General features: G+C 38.7%; 1 non-coding gene across 1 annotated transcript; it reads left to right on the forward strand.

Moving 5' to 3' along the window:
* The first annotated feature begins 898 nt into the window (after positions 1-898).
* On the forward strand, positions 899-1006 carry LOC127743067 (small nucleolar RNA R71). Its single transcript, XR_008004376.1, has one exon. It is a non-coding gene; the product is annotated as a small nucleolar RNA R71 (small nucleolar RNA).
* The last annotated feature ends 11442 nt before the right edge of the window (positions 1007-12448 follow it).

Raw genomic sequence — 12448 nt, forward strand, 5'->3', positions numbered from 1 at the left:
CTTGACCCTAAGTCACACAAGGCCTTCTTGAAGGTCATGGTGCCTATGGTACAAGGTATTGAGAACTTCCCAGGATCTTGTCTTTTTTGAGGTAATTTCTGCCTAGACAAGTCATCCAGTTCTTTGGTGAGCAAAGGGGGTTCATCCTCCCAAGTCTCATTTCCAAATAACTTGTCGTTTAGCTTTATGATTGCTCCAAGGTATTTAGCAACTTGCTCTTCAGTGACATCTTCATCCTCTTCAAAGGAAGAATACTCATCAGAGCTCGTGACTGGCAGAAGTAAATTCAATGGAATCTCTCTGGTCTCAGTGTGAGCCTCAGATTTCCATGGTTCCTCATTAGGGAACTCATTGGTGGCCAGTGGACTTCCATTAAAGTCTTGCTATTGTTAAACCTATTTCTTTCTCCATTATTGTTGTTGAAGCCTTGTTGAGGCTTCTATTGATCCTTCTATGAGAGATTTGGATGATTTTTCCATGAAGGATTATAGGTGTTTCCATAGGGTTCTCCCATGTAATTCACCTCTTCCATTGAGAGGTTCTCAGGATCATAAGCTTCTTCTTCAGATGAAGCGTCCTTAGTACTGCCTGGTGCAGCTTGCATTCCAAACAGACTTTGAGAAATCATATTGACTTGCTAAATCAATATTTTGTTCTGAGCCAATATAGCATTCAAAGTATCAATCTCAAGAACTCCTTTCTTCTGATTCATCCCATTGTTCACATGATTCCTTTCAAAAGTGTACATGAATTGGTTATTTGCAACCATTTCAATGAGTTCTTGAGCTTCTGCAGGCGTCTTCTTCAGATGAAAAGATCCTCCAACAGAGCTATCCAATGACATCTTAGACAGTTCAGACAGACCATCATAGAAGATACCTATGATGCTCCATTCAGAAAGCATGTCAGAAGGACACTTTCTGATCAATTGTTTGTATCTTTCCCAAGCTTCATAGAGGGATTCACCTTCCTTCTGTCTGAAGGTTTGGACTTCCACTCTAAGCTTACTCAATTTTTGAGGTGGAAAGAACTTTGCCAAGAAGGCATTGACTAGCTTTTCCCAGGAGTTCAGGCTTTCTTTAGGTTGTGAGTCCAACCATATCTGAGCTCTGTCTCTTACAGCAAAAGGGAATAGCATAAGTCTGTAGACCTCAGGGTCAACCCCATTGGTCTTGATAGTGTCACAGATTTGCAAGAATTCAGCTCAAAACTGATGAGGATCTTCCAATGGAAGTCCATGGAACTTGCAATTCTGTTGCATTAGAGAAACCAATTGAGGCTTAAGCTCAAAGTTGTTTTCTCCAATGGCAGGGATAGAGATGCTTCTCCCATAGAAGTCGGGAGTAGGTGCAGTAAAGTCACCCAGCACCTTCCTTGCATTGTTGGCATTTTTGTTGTTTTCGGCTGCCATGTCTTCTTCTTTGAAGAATTCTGTTAGGTCCTCTACAGAGAGTTTTGCTTTAGCTTCTCTTAGCTTTCGCTTCAAGGCCCTTTCAGGTTCAGGGTCAGCCTCAACAAGAATGTTTTTGTCTTTGCTCCTGCTCATATGAAAGAGAAGAAAGCAAGAAAATATAGAATCCTCTATGTCACAGTATAGAGATTCCTTGAGGTGTCAGAGGAAAAGAAAAATAGAAGGAAGAGGTAGAAGAATTCGAACTTAGAAAGATAGAGTTCGAATTGTACATGTTAGTCCATAAATAGAAGGATGTGAGAAGAGGGGAAGAAATTTTCGAAAATTAAAGTGGATTAATTAAAAGAAATTTTGAAAAAAATAGTGATTGATTTTTGAAAACTAAGATTGAGAAAGAATCAAAGTGATTTTTCAAAAAGATTTTGCAATTAGAAATCAAAAAGATATGTTTTGAAAACTATTTTGAAAAAGATGTGATTAAGAAGATATGATTGAAAAGATATGATTTGGAAAACAATTTAAAAAGATTTGATTTTTAAAATCAATGACTTGGCTAACAAGAAAAGATATGATTCAAGCATTAAACCTTTCTCAATAGAAAAGGCAACATACTTGAAATGTTGAATCAAATCATTAATTGTTAGCTAGTATTTTTGAAAAATGGAAAGAAATTGATTTTGAAAAGATATGATTTTAAAAAATTATGAAAACTTGAAAAAAATTTGAATTGAAAACAAAATCTTCCCTACTGTGCCATCCTGGCGTTAAATGTAACGGCCTAGCCCCGAAGAAACGGAGCTTTTTTGGGATCAAACGGAATTTTTACAGAATTTTTAGGAATTTCTATGCATATAAGCACCTCCATTGCACAGGTGCTGCGTCATCAAGCTGCTGAGTCAGCGATTGATTGCACAGGACACCTCTCCTAATCTAAGAAGGCACGTCGCGAAGAGTTGCGTTTTTGAGCCACTTCGGGCCCGAATTTCAAAATTATGATTTCTGTGGTTAGTCTCTATGTGACGAGCTGGTCACGAATTTCGAGAGAAAAATTATATTAATATAATATTCATATATTATTATTTTATTCCGAATATTATATTATTATCTTCTCTACTGTGATTAATGTTGATCTATGTTTAGTAATATAATAACTGAGCTAGAAATCTACCGATAACAGATAATACCGGCATTCTTAGATGAACTTAGCACTGCTAATGCTTCATCATATATCTTTTATTCTTATGATTATCCAGTTACTAGTGTCATTTATACTAGGTAACTTAATGTTTATCCATTAGCAGTGTAATTACTTAAGTTCTAATACATCTAGCTTTAGTAATTATCCTTTTCTGAGATATTTTGACAAGTAACTTTTGGATAATCATCATCCAAAAGCCACGGCCTCCCTTGGACAGCTTGGCTATCATTTTTGTTCTTGGAAAAGCTTAGAACACCATGAAAGAAAACCATGAAACTTTCATGAACACCTAAGCTTCTTTCTCCGTTCTTTCTCAAACCGGAACCCCTATCAAAAATCTAATCTTACCAAAGTGTTCACCTCTTCCTCCTCTTCATTTCTATGTCACTTTTCATGGAGTAAATCAAGGTATGAAGGCTGCTCCTCCTCCTTGAAGGTTTGGCCATGGTGGTTCCTTAAGCTAATGATGTTTTCTTCATGTTTTCTCTTAGGATCTCTTATTCAATCATCAAAAGCTCCAAGAAAACGTGATTTCTAGTTACCTTAAGGTGAGGAAAACCTTATTTTCATCATCATGAAGCTTCAGCCTTCATGGTTCATAAGATTCTAAAGTTGTTGATGTTAAAATAGGCGTAAAAGTGCTTCTGGAAGCTTGTTTTTTGTGCAATCTTGGACAGCAGATAGGCGTAAAAGTGCTTCTGGAAGCTTGTTTTTGGTGCAATCTTGGACAGCAGCAAAGGAGGTAAGGTTTGGTAAATTAATCAATGATTGGCTGTGTTCTTGAAGTGTTAAATCAGATCTTGTTGCTTGAGGTTTGATTTTGGGTGTTTGTGTGATGGTTTGATCATGAAATCTTGTTGTTTAATGCTTGAAAATCATGTTTATGATGGTTTTGAAGTGGCTGTTGGTGCTACTGGAAAACGTGACATTCCAGCCATGAAAAATCATGATTTTTATTGATGTGCATTTAATGGTTGAAAAGTTTCTCTTTGGTTTGATAAAAATCGGGTTCAAATCGGTTTCCGAAAAGATTGAAAAACTAGCTGAAAATCAAGCAGAAATCTGATGAACTTTTGGAAAAATGTTTTTGGTTTTTGGAAGAACATGAAAACGTGTATTCATGGAGTTTTGGGGTCAAAATGAAATTATTAAAAAGTTTGGGGTTGAAAATTAATTAATCAAAAGTTGAGGGGCTAAAGTGCAATTATTAAAAGTTATAGGGGTCAGAGTGCAATTTCCAAGAAGACCGGGGGTCAAAATGCAATTTTTAAAAGTTAAATAAAATATTATTATTTTAATAATAAAATATTAATATATTATTTTAATAATAATATTATTTAATTAATAATAATAAAATATTGATAAAAAGACAGTTTTTCCTAAAAGTCTCAGGAAGGCAGTTTTGAGTCCAGAATTCTCTAATTTCCTTTATAAACACCTAAGAAGAGGTATAAGCGAAGATATAGAGGTATATGAGGTAAAGAAACAAGATTTTGAAACCTGTGTTTATGTTAAAAAGAAAAGGAGTTAAAAGTGATATAGCTGTGTACCTGACCTTACAGAGTAAACAGAGAATTGTAAAATGAGCTTTCTGTGATGTTGTAATGCTTGATTTATGATGATTGCTAAGTGATGGAAAGTATGGTTATATGTGAATTATGAGCCTTCGGGCAATGCTTGTGAATGTTGTGCGGGGACGCCCGTATTGTGATGTTGCTTCCCAGACAAGCTGCGGTATAGTAGTACCAGCCCTGCAAGCTGAATGCTTGGTAGAGGCTTGACTTGCATACCTGCGGTATATTGAGACCTGAGCAAATACCAGCCCTGCAAGTCGAGAGCACTTGGTAGAGGGTATGCGGTACTTAATCTGGGATTAAGTTCTGGGAAGGCCCTATCTGACTTGGAGGGTCGGATTGCGTCGGGTGCGGGTCGAAACCGACAAAGACCTTACTAAGAACTCCCCAGTTCTTACCCCTTACACCTCTACAGATGGACACAGGAGTCCTATTCTACGAGATTGATCCATCGTACATCCACGAGGACCCGATGTGCGGCGAGTATTACATCTACTGTGCGGTACCTCGTATCCGTAATTATGTAGTTCGTGGTAGACCTTTCCAGTACCCTATTAGGACAGCATACTTTAATCCTGATGCACCCTATGATTTTCCTTTATCTTGGTTACACCCCGGCAGACCTGGGATACCTCATCCTGAGGAGCAGATGCCACCTCCACCTGAACCTCCTCTACCTGATGAGCCTATACCTGCCCAGCCTATCCATGAGTCACCTCCTGCACCTTTTGTCCTTGATGAGTGGGGTGTTCCTGTGTTGCCACCCGAGCTTGATCCTTTACCTGAGCCGATCGAGCCTCCTGTCTTTGATGAGCAGCAGGGACATGAGTATGATCAGATCATGGAGGCGCCACCTCCTTCTCCCAACTATATTTTATTTGGTAGCTATCCTTTTATGGTTCCTGTGGCCAGCAGTGGTTCCTTTGCTATCACTCCGGCAGAAGAAGAGGACGAGGAAGAAGAAGATCCAGAGGAAGATCCTAACTTCATAGTTATCTCCTCTAATAGCAATGACGATGAGCCAGGCGAGGCACCAGCAGGCGAGCATCACCATTCACCCGGTGGTTTTCTGTGAGGTACTCTGGACCAGGATTGAGGAGATTTTTTGAGACGCCTAGTCTAACTTCAGTACATTAGAGTGTCTCCCTCACTTTTGTTATCATGATTAGAGGGAATAGGCATATCATAGAGTTAGGCTAGCCTGGGTGCCAGCTTAGGGGCTTTTGGTCAGGCCAGGCCCTGGCGCGTCTTATGTACATATATGTACATACTATATGAGTCACTGACTTAAGGGTGCTGTACTATAGCTATATGCTTATATAACTGAGCCACTTCTGTAACATGATGTATATTATAGTGTGTTACTCCATATTCTGTTATCTTTTGTTTTATGTATCTGAATGTTTAATAATCCCTTGATATATGGAGGGTATGCGACCTTAAATTTTTCTTATTTTAAAAAAAAATTTACTTGTAAAATTTGCGGTGTTTTAACAACGTATAGGCTTATATTTATTAATTAATAATACAGAAAAGGAAAAACAAGTTGGTAGCATTCAATTTCTAGTATGATCTAGACATGCTAGAAGTTGGGTCGTTACAATTTGGTATCAGAGCCAGGTTCTTCCTGTTAGAGCCTGGGGAATGGACTGAATCATGCTTTATTGCATGCTCTGTGGTGTGTCTCATGCTTATAGGGTATCTATGTGATATGTGTTGCCTGAATGTCTTTGTGCTTTCATTCTGATAATGTTCACGCCCAACTTAAGGTATTAAGACTGATCACCTTGGTATTGATTGTTTGGTGTGAACAGAATCAGGATGCCTCCACGGAGACGTAGCGATCGGGAAGGGTCTACTGTTAACAATCCGCCGCAAAATGATGATAATCTGTTTGCTGTGATTCACGCTATGGCTGAGGCTATGCGTGAAACAGCGACTGCTACTACCCGAGCAGTTAACCGTCTGGGGGAACGTAATGGAGAGCGTAACAATGATCATAACAGTGAGAATGGTGGGAACGGTGATGGAGATAACATGAATCATGATAGGCCTATGACATTAGCTACTTTCTTGAAAGTTAATCCACCGAAGTTCAAGGGTACGACTGTAGCAACTGAAGCTGATAATTGGTTCCGAGGCATAGAAAGGTTCTTGAGGGCACAGCATGTCCCGGAAGATGAGGGTAATATTTTGTGGAATGCTTTCAAAGAAGAGTTCTATAAGAAGTACTTCCCTAGAGCTACTCGTGACGCAAAGGAGATGGAGTTGATGCAGTTAAAACAGGGAAGTATGTCTGTTGCTGAGTATACAAGGAAGTTTGAAGATTTATGTCGTTTTTCCAAGGTTTGTCAAGGGAATCCAGCAGATTTCGAAGAGTGGAAATGTTTGAAATTTGAAGGAGGACTCCGTGAAGATTTGTTGAACTTAGTGTTTCCATTGGAAATACGGAATTTTGCGGAGTTGGTTAATAAGAGTCAGCTAGTAGAGGACTGTGCTAAGAAGATAGCTGCAGCTCGGATGAATCGCCCAGGATCTTCTTTTCAGAATTATAATCGGTATACAGCTCCTCAGGGAATAAATTTTAAGCAGGGAGCAATGCCTTCACGAAGGTACAATCAGAATAGAAATGTTCATGCACGTCCTACAAGAGGGAATGGAGGAAGAATGAGACAGGATATGGGTAAGCGACCTCAGCAGGCACAGATGCGACCAGTATGTAGGCAGTGTGGAAAGGAGCATGGAAGTAGACCTTGTCAGCTTACAGGCATTATCTGTTTTTCTTGTGGTCAGCCTGGACATATGGCTAAGGACTGTCCGAAGAAGCCAGTACAAGGAATAGATAGGCCGCGACAGCAAGGACGTGTGTTTGCTATGACTGCTGATGACGCAATGAAATCAGACTCCCTCATCCAAGGTCAGTGTTATGTCAAATCTCGACTCTTAACTATACTGTATGACTCTGGTGCATCACATTCATTTATTTCCGAGACTGTTGCGCATGAGTCGGGATTAGATTTCACCATGTTAGATTATAATCTAATTGTTCGTACACCCACATCTCAAAATGCCTTGACTAGTCAAGTATGTCAACAGGTGCCTTTTGTTATTGAGGCTAGGACTTTTATACATGACCTGGTTTGTTTGCCTTTATGTGGTTTAGATATTATCTTAGTTCTAGATTGGTTGTCTAAGCATCATGTTTTCCTTTATTGTTTTAAACAAATTGCTATATTTCCATCATTTGAAATGCACACTGAACCAGTTGAGTCTTGTACTTTCTATTTGAATTCCCTAAGAGTTATTTCTAGTAATAGTGGGTTAGAAGGTTACGTTCTACTATCGGCTAGCTCAGAAACTAATGAACAAGACTTAGAGCAAATCCGAGTGGTGAAGGAGTTTCCTGATGTTTTTCCGGATGATATACCTGAGTTTCCACCTCAGAGAGAGATAGAGTTTATTATTGATCTGGTTCCTAGAGCCGGACCAATTTCTATAGCACTGTATCGGATGTCACCGTTGGAACTAGCAGAGTTAAAGAAGCAATTGGATGAATTGCTGGGGAAGAAGTTTATTCGTCCGAGTGTATCACCATGGGGAGCTCCAGTGTTACTAGTGAAAAAGAAGGATGGAGGAATGAGGTTATGTGTGGATTATCGGCAATTGAACAAGATCACAATCAAGAACAAGTATCCACTCCCAAGGATAGATGATCTGATGGACCAGCTGAGAGGTGCGACAGTATTCTTGAAGACTGTTTTGCGGTCAGGTTACCATCAAATCTGGGTGAAGGAATCAGATATACCTAAGACTGCCTTTCGAACTAGGTACGGTCACTATGATTATACGGTTATGTCCTTTGGACTGACTAATGTTCCTGCTGTATTCATGGATTATATGAATCCCATTTTTCGTCTGTATCTAGATCAGTTTATGGTAGTCTTTATAGATGATATCCTCATCTATTCCAAGACAGAAGAAGAACATGGAGAGCATTTGAGGATTGTGTTGCAAATATTAAGAGCACGGAAGCTATATGCGAAATTGTCAAAATGTGAGTTTTGGGCGACAGAAGTGGCATTCTTAGGACATGTGATCACACGAGATGGTATAACTGTAGATCCTTTAAAGATCGAGGCCGTAGTACAATGGAAGCAACCCAAGACAGTTACAGAAGTTTGTAGTTTCTTGGGGTTAGCAGGATACTATCGGCAGTTTATCAAGGGTTTTTCACAGATAGCTTTACCTTTGACCCGCCTTACTAGGAAGGAAGTTCCGTTTGAGTGGACAGAGAAGTGTGAAGAAAGCTTTGAAACTTTCAAGGAAAGGTTGACGACGGCTCCAGTTTTGGTGTTACCAGACCCACAGGAACCTTTTGAGGTGTATTGTGATGCTTCTTTTAAGGGACTTGGATGTGTATTGATGCAACATAGGAATGTGGTAGCTTATGCTTCGAGACAACTAAGACCTCACGAAAGGAACTATCCGACACATGATTTAGAATTAGCAGCAGTGGTCTTTGCACTTAAGATTTGGAGGCACTATTTGTACGGAGCCCAATTTGAAGTTTTCTCTAATCATAAGAGTTTGAAGTATATCTTTGATCAGAAAGACCTTAATATGAGGCAGAGGCGATGGATGGAATTCTTAAAAGATTATGATTTTAAGTTGAGCTATCATCCTGGGAAGGCAAATGTAGTCACAGATGCTTTGAGTCGAAGAGTTTGGGCATATCCTGGATGATGATCAAGGAAGAAGAAATGATCTCAGCCTTTGAAAACTTAAAATTAGGAATGAGAGAGACATCAAGAGGAATTGTTATGGCGCAACTACAATTAACATCTGACTTTAAGATAGCTATTCAGCAAGCTCAAGCCCAGAATTTAGGAATGCTGGCATTGTTAACACGGATGAAGGCAGATCAGCCGGAAGAGGTACGCCAAGATAAAGAGGGAATATGGAAATATAGGAACAGAATTTGTGTACCTGCTCAGGAGGACTTGAGAAAGAACATTCTGACCGAAGCTCATGAAAGCAGATTTTCTATCCATCCCGGAACGACTAAAATGTACCAAGACCTGAAGAAGATGTTCTGGTGGCCGGAAATGAAGAAAGATGTAGCAACGTATGTTTCAAAGTGTCTCACTTGCCAGAAGATTAAGGTGGAACATCAAAAACCACCTGGAACCCTGCAACCATTAGAGATACCGCAACGGAAATGGGAAGAGATTACGATGGATTTTGTTACTGGGTTACCAAGAACCTCTGCCGGGCATGATGCAATTTGGGTAATTGTAGATCGATTGACAAAATCAGCGCATTTTCTACCAATTCAAATTGGTCACAGCTTGGAGAAACTTGCCCGGTTATACATTCAGGAGATAATACGATTGCATGGAATACCTTCATCAATTGTGTCAGATAGAGATCCAAGGTTTACTTCTAGATTTTGAGGAGCTCTACAGAAAGATTTTGGGATGAAGTTGCACTTAAGTACAGCATATCACCCACAGACTGATGGACAGACAGAATGAACAATTCGTACCTTGGAAGATATGTTGAGATCTTGCGTGATGGACCAACAGGGTAACTGGGACAAATACTTGCCATTGATTGAGTTTGCCTACAACAACAGTTATCAACAGAGTATCGGAATGGCACCATATGAGGCCCTCTACGGAAGAAAGTGTCAATCACCATTATGCTGGTATGACAAGGAGGAAGGCAGGATTTTGGGGCCAGACTTGGTACAAGAAACCACCGAACGGATTAAGCACATTCGAGAGAAGATTCAAACTGTCCAAAGTCAACAAAAGAGCTATACAGATATTAGACGTAGGCCCTTAGAATTTAACGAAGGAGACCATATTTTCTTTAGAGTGACACCTACGATTGGAATAGGTACAGCTCTTAGGACTAAGAAATTGAATCCACGATACTTAGGTCCTTTTCAAATTCTTAAAAGAGTCGGTCTAGTAGCATACCAAGTAGCTCTCCCTCCTTATTTGTCAAACCTTTATGATGTTTTTCATGTTTCACAACTCAAAAAGTATAATCCCGATGAAAGCCATGTTTTACAACCAAAGACAGTACAGCTGCGAGCTGACTTGACATATCAAACCCTACCAGTCAGGATTGTGGAACGAAGTGACAAACAGCTTAGAGGCAAGACAGTATCATTGGTTAACGGCCTAGCCCCGAAGAAACGGCGCTTTTTCGGGATCAAACGGAATTTTTACAGAATTTTTAGGAATTTCTATGCATATAAGCACCTCCACTGCACAGGTGCTGCGTCATCAAGCTTGATTGCACAGGACACCTCTCCTAATCTAAGAAGGCACGTCGCGAAGAGTTGCGTTTTTGAGCCACTTTGGGCCCGAATTTCAAAATTATGATTTCTGTGGTTAGTCTCTATGTGACGAGCCGATCACGAATTTCGAGAGAAAAATTATATTAATATAATATTCATATATTATTATTTTATTCCGAATATTATATTATTATCTTCTCTACTGTGATTAATGTTGATCTATGTTTAGTAATATAATAACTGAGCTAGAAATCTACCGGTAACGGATAATACCGGCATTCTTAGATGAACTTAGCACTGCTAATGCTTCATCATATATCTTTTATTCTTATGATTATCCAGTTACTAGTGTCATTTACACTAAGTAACTTAATGTTTATCCATTAGCAGTGTAATTACTTAAGTTCTAATACATCTAGCTTTAGTAATTATCCTTTTCTGAGATATTTTGACAAGTAACTTTTGGATAATCATCATCCAAAAGCCACGGCCTCCCTTGGACAGCTTGGCTATCATTTTTGTTCTTGGAAAAGCTTAGAACACCATGAAAGAAAACCATGAAACTTCCATGAACACCTGAGCTTCTTTCTCCGTTCTTTCTCAAACCGGAACCCCTATCAAAAATCTAATCTTACCAAAGTGTTCACCTCTTCCTCCTCTTCATTTCTATATCAATTTTCATGGATTAAATCAAGGCATGATGGCTGCTCCTCCTCCTTGAAGTTTCATCCATGGTGGGAACTCAAGCTGATGATGTTTTCTTCATGTTTTCTCTTAGGATCTCTTATTCAATCACCAAAAGCTCCAAGAAAACGTGATTTCTAGTTACCTTAAGGTGAGGAAAACCTTCTTTTCATCATCATGAAGCTTCAGCCTTCATGGTTCATAAGATTCTAAAGTTGTTGTTGATGTTAAAATAGGCGTAAAAGTGCTTCTAGAAGCTTGTTTTTGGTGCAATCTTGGACAGCAGCAAAGGAGGTAAGGTTTGGTAAATTAATCAATGATTGGCTGCGTTCTTGAAGTGTTAAATCAGATCTTTTTGCTTGAGGTTTGATTTTGGGTGTTTGTGTGATGGTTTGATCATGAAATCTTGTTGTTTAATGCTTGAAAATCATGTTTATGATGGTTTTGAAGTGGCTGTTGGTGCTGCTGGAAAACGTGACATTCCAGCAATGAAAATCATGATTTCTTATGCTTATTTGATGTGCATTTAATGGCTGGAAAGTTTCTCTTTGGTTTGATAAAAATCGGGTTCAAATCGGTTTACGAAAAGATTGAAAAACTAGCTGAAAATCAAGCAGAAATTTGATGAACTTTTGGAAAAATGTTTTTGGTTTTTGGAAGAACATGAAAACGTGTATTCATGGAGTTTTGGGGTCAAAATTTAATTATTAAAAAGTTTGGGGTTGAAAATTAATTAATCAAAAGTTGAGGGGCTAAAGTGCAACTATTAAAAGTTATAGGGGTCAAAATGCAATTTTTTAAAGTTAAATAAAATATTATAATTTTAATAATAAAATATTAATATATATTTTATTAATAATATTATTTTAATAATAATATTATTTAATTAATAATAATAAAATATTGATAAAAAGACAGTTTTTCCTAAAAGCCTCAGGAAGGCAGTTTTGAGTCCAGAATTCTCTAATTTCCTTTACTAAACACCTAAGAAGAGGTATAAGAGAAGATATAGAGGTATATGAGGTAAAGAAACAAGATTTTGAAACCTGTGTTTATGTTAAAAAGAAAAGGAGTTAAAAGTGATATAGCTGTGTACCTGACCTTACAGAGTAAACAGAGAATTGTAAAATGAGCTTTCTGTGATGTTGTAATGCTTGATTTATGATGATTGCTAAGTGATGGAAAGTATGGTTATATGTGAATTATGAGCCTTCGGGCAATGCTTGTGAATGTTGTGCGGGGACGCCCGTATTGTGATGTTGCTTCCCAGA

Source organism: Arachis duranensis, chromosome 1 (assembly GCF_000817695.3).
Source record: "Arachis duranensis cultivar V14167 chromosome 1, aradu.V14167.gnm2.J7QH, whole genome shotgun sequence".
Taxonomy (NCBI): domain Eukaryota; kingdom Viridiplantae; phylum Streptophyta; class Magnoliopsida; order Fabales; family Fabaceae; genus Arachis; species Arachis duranensis.